This window comes from Megascapheus bottae, chromosome X, assembly GCF_031878675.1.
Source record: "Megascapheus bottae isolate mThoBot1 chromosome X, mThoBot2.hap1, whole genome shotgun sequence".
Lineage (NCBI taxonomy): Eukaryota > Metazoa > Chordata > Mammalia > Rodentia > Geomyidae > Megascapheus > Megascapheus bottae.
In genome coordinates, this window is record NC_143547.1 from 57,294,314 (window position 1) to 57,311,270 (window position 16,957).

The window sequence follows — 16,957 nt, forward strand, 5'->3', positions numbered from 1 at the left end:
AGCACAACGATGTTCATTGCAGCACTATTTACCATAGCAAAAATATGGAACCAACCTAGATGTCCCTCAGTTTATGAGTGGATCAACAAGATGTGGTATTTATTCACAATGGAATTCTATGCTGCTGTCAGAAAAAATGATATTCCCCCATTTCTAAGGAAATGCAAAGACTTAGAAAAAAAATCATATTAAGTGAAGTAAGCCAGACTCTAAGGAACATAGGCTCGATGGTTTTCTTCATTGGTCATAATCAGTAGACACCTTGGGCTTTCCTAAACATGAAAACAATTTAGTTACAATTATCTATTTTTCTGTAGGAATACAATGTGCCTGTATTTTCATATTTCTCACAAAGTAATACTAATGTCATACTATTTAAATACATGGCCTATGAAACTATGAAAATTGAGGGCAGCATTTGGTTTGGGAGGGATGGGGAGAATGATACAAGATATGATATAGATCAAGATGCATTTTACTTTTAAATTGATTTGTTGAATCGTAATACCTTGTACAACTAAAAGATAAAAGTAGAATTTAAATTATTATTTTACTGTATGTGTGTATATATTTTCTGTATTCCAGTATCTGCAGGAACTGGTATTTTCCTGCTTTACTGATAATAATTTTGTATAAATCTGTTGTTCAATTTAGTTAACTAATCTATATTCAATATCTGGTTCTGTTAAATTGAAATGTTTTATTTTTTTCAGATAAAAAAGTTTATTTACGGTTTGCTTGGAATATTTCACATACATCTATACTAGAAACACAAATACTCAACGAGAACATCAAATCAAGGGACTAAAACAGTGGAAGGAAAATTTGGAAGTAAAACCAATTCTTGATAGCACATACAAACATAAGACATATATACATACAAAAGATTTTTAAAGCCGGGTATGGTGGCTCATGCCTATAATCCTAGCTACTCAGGAGGCTGAGATCTGAGGATCAAGGTTCAAAGCCATCCAGGGCACAAAAGGAGAATCTTACCTCCAATTAATTTCTAGAAAATGGGAAGTTAGGCTTAGTTCAACGGTAGGGTGGTAGCCTTGAGCTGAAGAGCTCAGGGACAGCATCCAGGCAGAGTTCAAGCCCCATGACCCATTAAAAAAAATCTACAGCACATTTTTGGCTCAAAGTATGCTTTCATAAAAACATATCTCATTTTTAAAGAAGAATGGTAGAGGATAAAAAATTTTATATCTTTATTTTTGTCTCTGTCCTGATATTAGCAATCAAAATTTCACATCATCTTTTAAGAACCATGTTAAATACCTCTGTTGATTAATTCTCAACAACTGTCTTTTATATAAAGACTGTGTTTTATATTTACATTAACACCTGGCAAATAAAAGCTTCAAAAGGTTAGATCTCTTGGGACAGCACTCAAAAAAATTACATAAAATGTAGTTTATTGTTTTAATCATCTGAATTAACATAAGACCTTTTTTGGAAAATACTGTGGAATGTGCTATGTACATTATAAGCAGCTACTGGGGTGTTTGGCTAAAAGTTTTGTAAGTTACAATTATCTCACTTTTTTTGAGCAACTTCTATTTAGGATTTCTTCTATTGCGTCTGCTTCTTCTTCCTCCTCCCCAGGATCACATATCATCTGGTAAACATATAAACTGAAGACCCGATTAGGTTTCTGTTCTATATGTAGTACCAAGTCTCTGTCAAAGTAGACTTCATGGCTATAGGTCACATCCCATGACTCCACTAGCGGAATGCTTTTAAGTAAAGTTCCATGTTCATTACAGTGGAAATCCAGGCAAGCTCTTCCCTCAACATCTATCTGAGTAACAGCTACCAGAGAAAGCAAATCCAACTCATCTTCATAGTTCACAATTTTGAAAGTCTCTTGCTCTGGGTCATCATCCAGAGGTTAACATTTCTTTTTACTACCTGTCCAGAAGCTATAACAGTAAATAAGTTTTCATTTTTGTTTTCCCTATTGGCCCAGATGACAAAATCTTCAGAAATCTGATGCTGAAAACTATTATTTTCTACTTCACTTAGTTTTAGAATTTTGACCTGATCAGGGCCAACATGTATTATTCTTCCAGATGCATCAGGATGGAAATAGATCCAGTCAGATTCTAGAGAACAGCACTCCATTTCTTGGATTCCATTTTTTGCCAAGGAGTTATCTTTGAGAGCACAGATGTGGAAAACACCTTTCTGTTTGTTCTTATTAGGTGTAATAATGTAGTGCCAAGAATGGCCTCCGATCTGAAATGCATTTTCCAGGGATGAGAACTCAAAGAGCAGTGGTGGCAATTCTGTGATTTTAATATTACAAGGAATGCCAAAAGGAGCCTCTCCTACAGTTCCAGTAGTCCCACCCCATCTGCATGCACAACCTAAGTCAAGTTTCTATTGCATGAACTGTTCAGTGATAGCTTGGAAGCTATAGTCGGATTAGTCCTGAGCTGTACATCACAATCAATATTCCATGAGACAAAGTTGCATCTGTAACATTCCCAAAAATCTGCAGGGAAAGGCAAATATACCTTCTTGTTTATTTCTAGAATTCCTATAAGTGAAAATGGCAGAACATGGAACACAGCAAGGTACAACAAAACTGACTGCTGAATGCCTGCCTGCCAGGCAACTGCTGAGCTTTTGTTCTGAGCTGACTTGACTGCAATGATTTCTTGAGGAGTGTCCCAACTCAAGTACCTGAATTTGCAGTAAAAAGCAAAATATACTTCCTCCAGAATTTTCCCATTAGCTGTTGATATACGAAGTAGCCAATTATGTGCAGTCAGGGCTATGAGGGAGGACTTATAATCAGACGGCTTGGCAAGTACTTCTCCCACTGGGCATTCCCATAACAAAGCATCCTGTATCTTTTCTGATTTGGGACATTTTGGCATTTCAAAAAGTTTCCTTGGCTCTGTTGCAACATTGCTGACACAGCATCGATAATTGTTAAAATATATTCTTCCCCTCTCATAGGCTATCGGTGTCTTGGAATGAGTTGTCCATACATTCCTAAATGTAGTGCTCTTCTGGCACACGAGCTCCCTCAGGATGCTCAGGTTCATCCTCAGCCCGACGCCCGCATCGCGAAAGAAGAAGCTGAGCGCTCACCGACTCAAATGTTTTATTTTATTCCTATGATTTCTGAATTGACCGTGAACCTGTAATTTCAGAGTCTCTAATGGGCCATAATACCTAGGAATTGCAAATACTCACAGTACCACAGCCTATAATCTGTGGAACCATGGGAGATGATGATTTGCAAGAAAGGGAGTCATTCTCTATAGATTAAATAATGACACATATATACACTTTGGTCTCAAACCATACAACTTCTATGATTGAATATATAATCTTAATTCTCAGTTAAGGCTTTATAGTTCTAATTAAATCTATTATTTAAAATATTTGTCAATTAATTACTTTAGAGAAGCAATTTAAAAGAGGAAAGGTTTATTTTGGCTTATGATTGCTGAGGTTTCAGTTGGATTCCTTTGTCTGGGCCTATGGCAAGGCAAGACTATCTTGGAAGCAGGACAGGGAGGAGGAACCCTTTCTGTTTAGATGGATAGGAAGCAGAGGAGAGAAGTAGCAAGTGGCTTTTGAGGGAAAGCCCCCAATGCTCTATTATTCCAGCTAGGTCTCACCTTTACCTTCTGCAACTTCCCATTAATGCCATAATAGTATCCATCAAAGAATACATTGCTAAGATCAGAGGCCTCATGATCTAATTACTTCACAGAGGCAGCTGGCTGGAATTAAGCCCCTAGACTATGAACCTTTGAGGCATATTTTATATTCAAACAATAGTAGTTTGTTGCTGGCACAAAGATGTAAACAGGATTGAGAACACTAAAAGTGATGGTAAGCTGATTTTCAAAAGTAGAGTACAAAACCTCAGCCTAGTTTTAATTATATTCTATGTGAGTGATTGTATATAGAGATTCCCTTTTTGAACACTTGTTTGTTAAATATGACATTTGAAATATGATGTAAAAATCAATGTTAATAAATTCTTTAATAAAAAGAGTATAAATACCAAAAATATTTGTCAATTATATTCAAAAAACCTTAAAAACTCAGACTTTGTGTTGTGATTCTCCTCCTCCTCCTGGAAACATCTAATGATCAAGAGTAGGAGAGGCTGTATGGTTGAAGTGTCACAAAATAGGTATCAAATGTGGCTGCAACAAAATCAAAGGCCAAATAATTAAACAGCTAGAGAATTTTCATACTGTACTTCTATACTGAATTAAATAAAATAGATATTAATATAAGCAATTAAAGGAAATAGATACTTCATTTCTTTTTGAATTATGTTACTTTAAAAAAACAAAAACAAAAAAACTACTAGCTTCTTACATCATGCTGACAGATTTTGTACATTCCCTGCTGTGCATTGTATTCTCCCGCAAGCATATATTTTTCAAAATATTCCATTCTTTTTTCTTTTAAAAAATGAATTCCTGCCGTGTGGTAGCTCACGCCTGGAATCCTAGCTACTGAGGAGGCTGAGATCTGAGGATCATAATTGAAAGACAACCCAGGCACTCAAGAAGGTGAGACTCTTATCTCCAATAAGCACTAGAAAAGGGGAAATGGGGTTGTGGCTCCAAGGTTAGGGCAGTAGCCATGAGCTGAATAGCTCAGGGACAGCAGTCAAGTCCAGAGTTCAAGCCCCATGACTAAAAAAAAAAGAGAAAGAAAAAAGAAACCCTGAATTCCACTTTTCGATAATTTGCGCCTTATTAAATACAATTAAATAGCCCGAAAGCAGTCTTAATGTTGAAATATTATTCTGCTATACATACCAGCTCATTTTCAGAGTCAGACAATAATAAAACTCTGAGGCATACATCCAATGCAATGTATATTATATGCACATAGATGCTGCCTGAATGCTAATATATTTATGAATACTGAGATATTATTTTCAGCCTGAATTCTGAGATATTTCTTCTGTTATATGTTCTATCCCATTGTGAGAGTTTGCCTACAACACCATTCTGAGGAATACACATATTATGACACATGCTTCTTTGCACATGGACAGCATAAGTGATCTTTTTTCAAGTTTCAAATCTTCGTTCTTGATTTCTCTCTGAAAGCTTACCAGAAAGGCTTTTACTATACGTTCCTGTCATCAACCCATTTATGTTGACATAAATAATCTGTAAAAATTTCCAAAATTGAGTTGTCTTCTTTTCTCCTAAGCAGTAACAACATTAATCTTCAATTTATACTATAACCTTTTTCTTAAAAGTTCTTCCACTTTCATCCAGTTTCTTACCATTGCCGAATTCAGCAGTAAGCTCTATATTTTCAGATATTTATTACACCAACATTAGCTCATTAGTACCAGATTTCTCATTTTTATTCTGTAACTAGAAAGTAATTTTATATTTACATACTCAAATACAGGCAAGGTTTTTTAAAAGGTACTTCACTTATTTTACTTTTAATGTTTTAAAACACATTCAAAATTTTTCTTAATATTAAATGAATACCATTATACTGAATGGTGATGCCTGTAAACAGTGAGCATGAATTTCCAAATAAAAAAGCCACAAAATTATATAACTTGTCCCAGATGTACAAGTAAAATACAATCATGAATTTTATGTTACACCATAATACAATGTTCTTCTCTTTCTTTTCTAAAAACAAATTTTTTTCTAATGGCTAAGCTTTATTGAGGATCCTGCTGTTTTATTTTTAAAGACATTTTCTTTAAAATGCTATAATCAAGTTCGTGCAAAACATTTCAAATGCAGAACAGAAATACTCTCTTCTAACTTTCAAACCAACACACAGAATAATTGACATGAATTTAGTGAATGAACAATTATGATGTGAAAATGTTGACATTAAAGGTCTGAATTCTTAAATAAAATTTCAGAATTAATCAGTAACATATTCTTAAGATGAAATTAGCTTTTCATGTTTTCTGAAAGTACCTTGGTATCTCTGTTATTTCTTTTGATTACTTTTGCCATTTAATAACTGTATAATTCAAAAGGTTCATCTCTACTCATGCTTCAGTAACATTACAAACAATTACATTCCTGAATGTACTAGTTGTACTACAACAATAACACATTGTGAGAAAGATGAGAGTTGCAATGCTGATTGAAGCTGGGGAAAAATATGGGATCTATAAGTGACGAAAATACCATTTCTTTTTGGAAAAGAAAATTGCCTATTCTGTATGTTACTTTACTCATCAAAACATACGCAGGCAACTTTTAATCATTGACTTGTTCATGATCCTAGTGATGAGAAGATGCCTCTGGTCTTATCAGACTATCTGATAATCTGTAAAAAAAAAAAGGCAAACGATTTATACTATCTGAAGAGAAACCAGAGTATCCAGTAGCAACTTTTAAAATAGAGTTATTGCTAGACAAGACAATTATTTCAGTGTTGGTTGAAACTCTTCAACGTTGCACAAATAAAACTGCTGTTTTAAAGAGGAGAACAGGAATATTAAAGAAATCCTGGTTTTTGTTTCCTTTGTTAATAAGAACTTTTATAAAACAACTTCTAAGAGTAAAGCCCATCTACTTTGGTCATGTAAGTGAATTTCTGAGACTAATGTGAAAGATCTCACAAAATAAACTCAAAATAGTAATTTATTTTCACTAGTCCATCAATGTAAGTTCTTACATTTCAAACAAATGTATATTAAATAAAATGTTTCCAGACAGGAATGAAACATGCCTAATGAATGTTGCTTGAACTTTGCACACAGAAAAACATTGTCAAGCAAGAAATTTAAATTCTATCTGTTGTTTCATGTTGGCAGCAGGGTATCCTGTTATGAAAGGCCAATAAACAGAAAAAAAACAGAAATACTGTAACATTTATATCACATATATACATGAGAGAAAACTCAGGAAACAAAACTCTCAAGCAAGTAACTTAGGATTTGTTTTAAGCAGTGTCTACATCTGAAAACAAGGAACAAAGGGAACAGGAAGAATAGCTCTGGGACTGGAACCAGGAAAAATCAATGTATTCATACCCAATATTAACATTTGCAATGAAAAATTGTTCTGTGCTTTTTCAGTTGTTAACTATTGTGATTCAGAGTCACCCCCCTTTTCTGACACAGATTGGAGGTCACTATGAGAAAAGGGAATTTCTCTGATGAAGGTATATTTGTCGCACAAAGTAAGTATTTCAGATACTTTGCTATCCTTGCTGCTTTGAAAACAGCTCAAGTTAACTCATGCCCCGAAGGACCCTATTTTCTCATTTCTCGTTTCTTTTTGGCGGGGTGGGTAGTTCAAGACCAAAGGAACAAAAGGCACATGGTATACTTAATATGTGGCTATTAGATCCAAACAGTACAAGAGCAATGACTCAATATTTGAGTACCCAATGCTATGGACATGGTACTGAAAATATCAACACAACTACATAGACATAAATTTATGACTCTACATGTTTAAAGTTGTTCCCTTTAGAGATATTTCAGTGAGTTTTGTTTTGTTATCATTATTCACAGGCGCAATGTATTTAACTACTGTTCTCCTTCTAATGCTCTCTACCCCCAATCCTCTCAAACAATTACTAACAGGTTTTGTGTGTGTGTGTGTGTGTGTGTGTGTACATATATACATCCATTAATGTATATATATGTAAATATATGTGTACACATGATTTCTTATGTATTTGTCTTTTAGATTTAACATCCAGGTATAAAACATGTGACTGTTGTCCTTCTAGTATTACCTCACTTAACATGATGATCTCCAGTTCCATTCACCTCTATGAAAATGAAAATTTTATTCTCCTTTGTGTATATGTGCCACATTTTATCCATTCATCAGGTATAAGCTATCAGAAATGTTTCTATAGCTTGGCTCTTATGAATAGTGGTATAATAAATATGGATATACAAGTGGTTAAAAAATTTACAACTCTATAGACATGATGTTTTATTACATAGATTAATATGTATCTATGACATACAAACTCTGTGTAATTTTAATTATTTTCTAAAATCTAAGCGCCAGTGATTGTATATAGATATTCCCTTCTTGAATCCTTGTTTGTTAAATGTCATTTGGAATATGATGTAAAAATCAATGTCAATAAATTCTTTAATAAAAATAAAATAAACTTGTAAAACTATAAAATTTGTAGCACGGGAACATAACAGAGAGAGCATTACACTGATTACTAGAAAACAACTCAGGTCGGGAGTTTGACCTACTGTTAAAGTGCTTACCACATACTTATAAAAGCTGAAAGTGGTTCTGTGGCTCAAGTGGCAGAGTGTTAGCCTTGAGAAAAAAAACCCAAGGACAATGCTCCAGCCCTGAGTTCAAGCAAGCCCCAGGACTGGCAAAACAAACAAACCAACAACAACAAAAAAAACCTTAGTAACTGAAACTAAATAAGGGGTTTCAACTTCATTAGCACAAATAAATTACATAACAGTATTGCAATTTTTGTATCCTCTATCTCAATATAATATTAGAAATTGAACTTTTCTTATTTAGTACTGAATAGTATATAATAAAACACTAAAACATTTAAAACTACAGTTTAGCCATGTATGGTGGCTCACAACTGCAATACTCACTAGTCAGGAGGCTGAAATCTTAGGATCAAGGTTCAAGGCCAGCCCGGGCACAAAGGCCTTGAGACTCTAGTCTCCAATTAATCATTAGAAAACCAGAAGTGGGGTTTTGGCTCCAGGTGTAGGGTGGTAGCCTTGAGCTGAAAAGCTCAGGACAGTAACCAGGCCCAGAAATCAAGCCCCATGACCTTGCCCCTCCCCCCAAAACAACTCCTGTTTATATAAATCTTAGTATTGCTCAAGAAGGGACACAGGATAGTTATTCTGTTCAATCACTGATATTCTTCAGAGCTGTGTCTTTAATTACAAGCCCAATGGGTACTAGATCTTATGCCTCTAGACAGTTTTCTCAACTGTACATTAACTTTGAAAAGAGTATGTTCATTACTGTATCACTTAATAGTAACAAGAATCTTATTACATCAGCTTAGACCAAATGTGCCATTTTTAATATCTAATGACCTTCAGTAATATATTGATTACGTTATCTTAACCAGCCCCCAGGTTATGTCTGATCATTCTACACTGTGTTTAAAAAGAGTCCTGTTGGTCTCTTTCTTCTCACAGCGTGGGCCTCGGCGGTGGGCAGATCTCTCAGTGCCAGCCTCCCGGACAGAACATGACTGCATATTCATTCATCAGCATCAGGTCTACATGTTTTCAGTAGATGGTTCAAAGTTGCCATGTTCTCCAGAGATTCAGGTGTTAACATCTTTTAAGCTCCCTGAGTAGTCCTCGGATACTCCCAGAGCAGGCCCATGAACACAAGCATTTCATATACACAAAGCATCTAAGGAGTGGTACTTCACATCAAGAGTGATAAAGATGACGTTATTCTTGAAATTAAATCCTTCAATTGTTGACCTGAAGCTCAAGCATTATTTCAGGAAATTAGTACATTAAGATGCCCATGTAGAGATTCTGCCTAATGATGGAAACTACTTCGTGGTTAGATGCTGTTTGTATTATATTGACATTAAAAATGTTGTCATCTCCTAAAATATGCAAATGAAGTACAAATAGTATATGGAGAGAGACAGAGAAAGAAAGAGAAGATGGAGAGGGGTAGGAAGAGAGAAAGAGGAAAAGAAAGGCAACAGAGAAAGGAGGACAAGTGAGAAGAGAGAAAAAGAAAAAAGAACAACTGAATCAAGAAGTGCTTTTGATTTCATAGCAGATGGTCAGCGTCTATTTACACTTCAGAGTCTCCCTCATATGTCTGTAGTGGTCCTTGAAAGCCTGTAAAGCAGAAACATCTTCCTGGGTCAAATTTCTTTTTAATTTAATTTTATTGTCAAAGGTGATGCACAGAGGGGTTACAGTTACATATATCGAGTAATGAGTATATTTCTTGTCAAAGTGTAACACCTTTCCTCATTTTCTCCCACTTTCCCTTCCCTCCAGTCTCCCTGATTACATTATAAAGTTCATTTCCAACATGCTTCTTGTGAGTATAACTGTTGCATTGGTTAGACTTTTGTCCTTTGTCTTGCTATTTTGTTGATTCTCTTCTCTTCCCTGAATCGGATAAACGTATATAGAAGACACAGAATACCAAAATCAAATACAGTGACAACAAGGGATAAAACAAACAAAAATGAAAGAAAAAAGAAATAACTTCACACACTACATTAAAAACGGCAACAACAATGGAAAACCTCTCTTTCCATATCTTGAAGTTCATTTAGCTTAGCATCATCTTATATGGTCATATGTATACAGCTACTGAGCTATTTTGAACCTCTTCGACGAGTATCCTAGACATACTGGGAGTCCATGTTTCCCTGGTTCTGGCTTACTTCACATAATATGATTTTTTCCAAGTGGTTCTATCTCCTTCCAAATGGGATGATGCCATTCTTTCTGATGGGAGCATAGAATTTGAGTCAAGTTTCTTGATTCTTATCTTTGTCTATTCCATAACTAGTACAGTATCATGATTACTGCTGAGATAGTGACTCAGATAATAAAGTCTCTTTTTGACTTGCTATCTTTTTAAAAATTTTATTGTCAGGATAATGTATAGAGGGGTTACAACTACATTCGTCAGGGAGTAAGTATATTACTTCTCACACATGTTTTTGTCCCCATTCCCTTCTACCCACTCCCTCCCAATCATGTTCTCCCCGCTTCCCTTCCCTATTTCAAATAAACAAGTGAACTTATAAACAATAGACAAGGTAACAAAGTCAGATACAGTAACTACATGAGATTAACAATAAGGGCAAAAAAGAAAAGAAATAACATAGTACATTGAGAACAGCAATCACACAAGATAAACCATGACCTAGAGTTCATTTCATTTAGTCTCATCCTATATACCCTTCGTACCTTTTGAATTTGTAGCTTTTGAACTATTGTAATTCTCTGATAGGAGAGTCCTAGATGTGTCCTGATTATTACAAATGAGGGAAACCACGGAGCCTATGTTCCTTTGGGTCTGACTACTTCACTTAATATGATTTTTTCCAAGTCCTTTCATTTCTTTAGGAATGGGGTGATGTCATCCTGATGGCAGTATAGAATTCCATTGTATACGTATCACATCTTCTTGATCCATTCATTTACTGGGGGGCATCTGGGTTGATTCCATATCTTAGCTATAGTAAATAATGCTTCAATGAACATCATTGTGCTACTGGCTTTAGAATGTCCTTGTTTCTGGACATTTGGGTAAATGCCAAGGAGTGGGATTGCTGGGTCATAGGGGGAGCTCTATGTTTAGGCTTTTCTGACATGTTATCTTGAACTGTTTACTTATAAATCCCTGTTTTTTTTTAGTTCATTATTAAATCAAAAGTTAAAACTTTAAGATGCAAGCAGCATATTTAACTTCTGATTTTCCCCTCTAGGACATATTAGTTACACACATTAGGCCATAGGTAATAATGACAACAAAAAGTTGTTCTAAGTGAGATAACCACATATCTGAAACTTGACTTTAGACCACGTTTTGGTGTCAGTTATGACCCTATTTGGTGAATAATAAAACATACATCTATAATCCTTAAAAAAAGAGTCCTGTTATTTGGTTTTCGCAAGAAATTTCCCTTATCCAGAAAGTTCTGTAGTAGTAATTTTCCCTTTGCTATAAATTCTTATTTTCCTTATTATCATAATAGTTGAAATCTGACTGTCCGATTTTAAAACCCCAATGTGGTACAATTGCTACATCTATTTCATATGAAATATTCTAGAATGAAATCTCCCTTTGACAATTATTATATATGTTTTCTTTTCTATCACTTAAGACCACAATGAATACATGTATTAATCTTCTTCATTACTGTAATAAATTCCGGAGATGTTATGCCCCCATGGGCATACAGCAGGGAGATCATGAAAAATCTTGTATTTGAAACTTGTATTTGCCTGATCCTTATGATAACAAATATGGGGAGTTCTGAAGCTGTTCCTGTAGTAGCTGCAATTGTTTTTCCCACCAATAGGCCACTGCTCCACTCACAGGGGGCCATGCAATTAGCCTGTGGCCACTAAAATTGGGGAAGCAGTTCTATACCAATTTTTTCATAACTAATGCAATCATCCTCTCTCCCTAGAGATTATAGGGGAGGTCCTCTTTAAGAACAGTGGCTGAATGGCTCTGGCCAGGATAGGGGGCGTGCCATTTGCTAAGTTGCTTCTAGGCCAGCTATGCCCAGGAGCTGCCACAGTTTCTAGGAACTGGGAACTTAAGGCCTGAGAGGACATAGTAGCTCCTCAGGGACAGGGTATATTAGGTGGAGTTAGGCCTTTTGTCTGGCCTGAAAAAGGTCCCTGTGGGAGATCAGGTCTTATCCTGAGGGAAGGGAAAGTGGGGGAAAAACATAGGAAGGGGTAAAAATATTAGAGAAGAATTGTACTCACTACCATACACATATGACTGTAACCTCTCTATACATCACAATGAAAATATTTTTTTTTAAATCTCATATTTAACCAATGCTTCTTTCATGTATCAACTCTAGCTAAGTTAGGTGGCTGAGACATAAGGATCACGGCATGAAGCCTGTAAAACTTGGAAAGGTCATGAAACTGATGAGTTTAACTACAAAAAAGTAGAGGTAGAGCTGGAGCTCAAGATATAAAATGCTAGTCTTAAGCAAAATTTGCTTATGGACAGCATACTGGCCTTGACTTCAAGCGCCAGGATCATCACAAAGAAAATAAAAGTAAGTTATAATTCTTGTATGCACAAAACTTCTATTATCACTTTTTCCCTGTTGTTTCGTCTTTCTTGGTGTGTATAGTACTTCTTGAATTTGTGAGTTTTGAGAATGAGAAATAATGATAGAAAACATTTGTATGTGTGCATGTGTGTGTTTACATGAATCTTGTGACATAATTCTATTTCCTACATATACAAAAATGTTTACTTTAATTTTTGTGTATGAGAACTATCAATTCCCTTGAATTTGTTTTTAGTTCATTTCAGACTAAGTATTATCACTTATACAGTTTTAAAAGAACTGAGCAAATCTAACAAAAAAAGACTTGGAAAACACTGAGACTAATTATTTTCACAAATAGATATGTCTTAAATTTTGCCTGGACTCTTTCCCCTTTTCTAACTTAAAAACTCTTTCTCATACTTGCTGCATATTATCTCATTCCAAGAAGTGGAACTCTTAAACCAGTTCCTCAAAAGATTGCTAATATTCCTGTATTTGTTAATATTAATTAGGATATTAAAATATCAGGATTTCATTTTTCCTCATAAACATAGCTGGCTGTTTATACATATGTGTCTCTTCTACTCAGTGTGTTTCCTGAGGATAAGCTTGATCACCAGTCATCTTTGTAATCCTATTGTCAAACAAAAATCTCAGCATGTAAGTTAATTCTTTCATAGAGAAATGAATGAATTAATACGTTGACTTTCATAGGAATTTAGATAGGGGGTTCTATAAATAAAGTAGAGGTGTATCAATCAGTACTATGATTAGTTACTCTTGAAGACTATGTCTTCTGTATTACTAAATCTACAAACATATTAATCGAATGTTTGATGTTTCTAATTGCTTAATTTATTCTAAGGTTTGATTTGGAAATTATACTTTATAGTTATTTTCAAAGAAATTAATCAGGCTCAATATTATTATCTATATCTTAGGGCATAGGAATGACTAACCTCAAAGGATAATCTAAATTCATCAGCCAAGTACACTGATAAATTTTTCCAGAAAATCGTTCAGGATATATAAATTGTTTTAATTTCAAGCTCTATTCTTTTTCCCATCTCCTAACCAATAAGGAGAGATTGGAGAATCAGTGACCTAAGAACTGATAACTATAGATTAGCATTAGACAACTTTTATAATGTGAACAGGACTTGCAATCACTTTTGAGTTGTTGTGTATTATTATGGTGCTAGTACTGATGATTGAAAACAGGACCTGGGTATCATCCCTTTTGTTTTTGCTCAAGGCTGAGGCTTTTCCACTTCAACAACAGCTCCACCACCAGCTGCTTGGTGGTTAAATTGAGGCAAGAGTTTCTTGAATTTGTCTGCCAACGATGGCTAGGATGACAGGCATGTACCATCAGTATTCAGATCTTTTCAATTGTTTAGTATAGTTTGCTTTTCTTCATAATTTCTTGTAAATAGTTTTGAACTCTCTCTTTCTCTGCTAGTCTTATATATTTAAAATGTTAACAATTGTGCCTACTGCTGGAGATTAAAAAATGAAAGTTATTTTAGTATCTAATTATCATGACAGATGTAGGGATAAATAAAACATAAAGTATATGTGTTAGAGAAATGTCATGACACCTCCAGGGAGGATTCCATGAAAGGTCCCATACAAATAGTAACTGTGGTACTTACTGAAGGATAACTAAGAAATTTCTAGGTGTAAGGGTGGGCAAAATTCTAGGAAAAAAAGAAAGGAAATGTGTTAAGGACCTAAATATTTAGGGAAGACATTAAAATGACAATGGAGCCTGCATTATATTTGTATAAAAGATGAATTTATTAGCTAACTGTGAGACTTCACAATTAAATTTAAATTTCATTCTCCGGTAGACTAAGGACGTAATGATAAAAGTTTCCCAAAACTCAAAATTCTCAACATTCAGTGCTGCTGCCATCATCCAGAAGTGGAGGGCAAAGGAGAGGATTTTTCTCTCATATTGCTCTACACTTACCAAATGCCTATCAGTTCCTAGCTACCTCTAATTCAGTGGCCACCTGGATCCTTCTAAAGTTATGTTCTTGCTCCCAATCTAGGTGCAAGCTAGGTGAAGAATTTCACTATGTGTATTATTCTTACTAATGTGAGTAAACCAAGTTCTTAAGTTAAAACTGTAGTAAAAGAGGTACAAACCACTATCTTTGTAAATAAGAGGCTAAACTGCATCACTCATTCTACTGCCATTCTGTGATAGTAAATTAACTGTTATTAAAATGCATCAGATATTAGGAGCAAGTAGTAAGTTTTATTCCCACAAAACTAATTTGTACAAATTTGTAAATAGCCAAATGGAGATACCTAAAAAGTATTGTTAAATATTCAGCTATAAATTTTTTTTGCATACAAAAATGTTTTATTTGTGAAAAACATTGGTACAGTATTATGCTAGAAAGTAAAGACAGATTTTCTTAGTCACAACACTGTTGAACTTTCAAGCTACATACTTTTGGTTAATGACTATTCTTTGAATCTTACCACACTTGTCGGCATCCTGGCCTTAATCCACTGTATTCTATTAGCCTTAGGGTTGAAGTCAAGGTAATCCAAATAATTCCAGACATTGTCAAATGTTTCCTGGCTGGGTAGGGTGTACAAGAACCAAATGATTTATAATGGAGAATCATGAAAGAAACATGAGCATTCTTGAGAATGTGAAAGCACACATGAAAATACATGCAATAATTAAATCCTAGTTATTCACAAAATATAGAAATTTTTGTGTATAGATCAATCATAAAAAATTTCCTCAAATAAGATAGACTTAAACACGGTCAAACAGAACCAACAAACCATACAACAACAAAATATGTCTTAAAAATAAGCAAGTTTAAGCAATCATTGAACACACATAAAAAGCAAGTAAAACTGGGCATCAGTGGTTCATGCCTGAAATCTGAGCTACTCAGTAAGCCTCAGATCTGAGGATCGTGTTTCAGATCCAACCCAGGCACTAAAGTCAGTGAGACCCATCACCAATTGACCACCAGTAAACTCGAAGTGGCACTGTGGTTCAAGTGGTAAAGCATTAGCCTTGAGGTCAAGAACAGTGCCCAGGCCCAAAGTTCAAGCCCCCAAACCGACCAAATAAATAAATAAAATAAGAAAAAGTCAAAGTCAAAGAAAAAAATAGCAGCTGAGAAGAGCTATGGTAGACCAAGGGAGGAGAAACTGGAAGTTAAGGCAAATATGGGGTAAATGGTAAGATTTTACTTCTAAGTAACAGCAACTAATGAAAACAACACCACCAACAAAAAATTGTAGAGAATAAAATCAACTAGTTATGAACTCCCCAAAATTACATTTACATTCTGACTAATTAGAATCACAATCCAAAGAAACACAGATTGAAACAGCCTTGAAAGGGTATTCCAAGGCTTTAAAAAATAGGGAAAATTCTCAAAATTTAAAGCCATGAGGAAGGTAGTGGTACATAATTCTTTTTAGAAATTGTAATTGGTATTAAAAAGAATTGTCTGAGAAAAATGTGTGCTATTTCAATCTGTAAGCAGTTCAGACGAGTCATGGTGTTGAGAAATGTGCAATAATTGTTAGTGAATTATAGTTTGCCTCAGTCCAATGGTCAACATACATCAGGCAGCAAGGTTCTTTCCAAGACTCAACTATGTACATCTGTGATCTGATTAACAATTGTCTTACCTTTTGACTCCATTTTAAGTATTTCAAACCAAAGTGCCTCAAATTGAATATTTTATTTTCTTTCACAAGATGATGATAATGGTCAGATGTCAAGGGAAAAAGTACTAGAATTTAATTTTACAATCATGTCAATATCTTTTTTTGCCAGTCTTTTTTGCTTGAACTGAAGGTCTTGGCACTGTTCTTGGGATTTCTCAAGGCTAGCGCTCCGCCACTTAAGGTACAGCACCACTTCTGGCTTTTTCAATGTATGTGGTTTTGAGGAATCTAATCCAGGTCTTCATGTACATTATGCAAACACTCTACCACTAGGCCAAACTCCTGACCCCCAATGTCAGTATCTATTGTAAACATAAGGAATAATGAAGAACTAGCACCAGGAATATTGTTACTGTAAACTGAAAAAAAGAGATATTCTAAAGAAACCTTACTCAAATTTTAAGTTATTACTCGACCAAATAAGCTTTGTTATTTTACCTATTCAAATATTATGTAGAGTTTTAGTAACTTGTAAAAACATCTT

General features: G+C 34.8%; 1 pseudogene; it reads right to left on the reverse strand.

The window, feature by feature from the left end:
* Window positions 1-1,851: 1,851 nt before the first annotated feature.
* LOC150041142 (DDB1- and CUL4-associated factor 17 pseudogene) lies at window positions 1,852-3,718 on the reverse strand (annotated as a pseudogene).
* Between the last annotated feature and the right edge of the window lie 13,239 nt (window positions 3,719-16,957).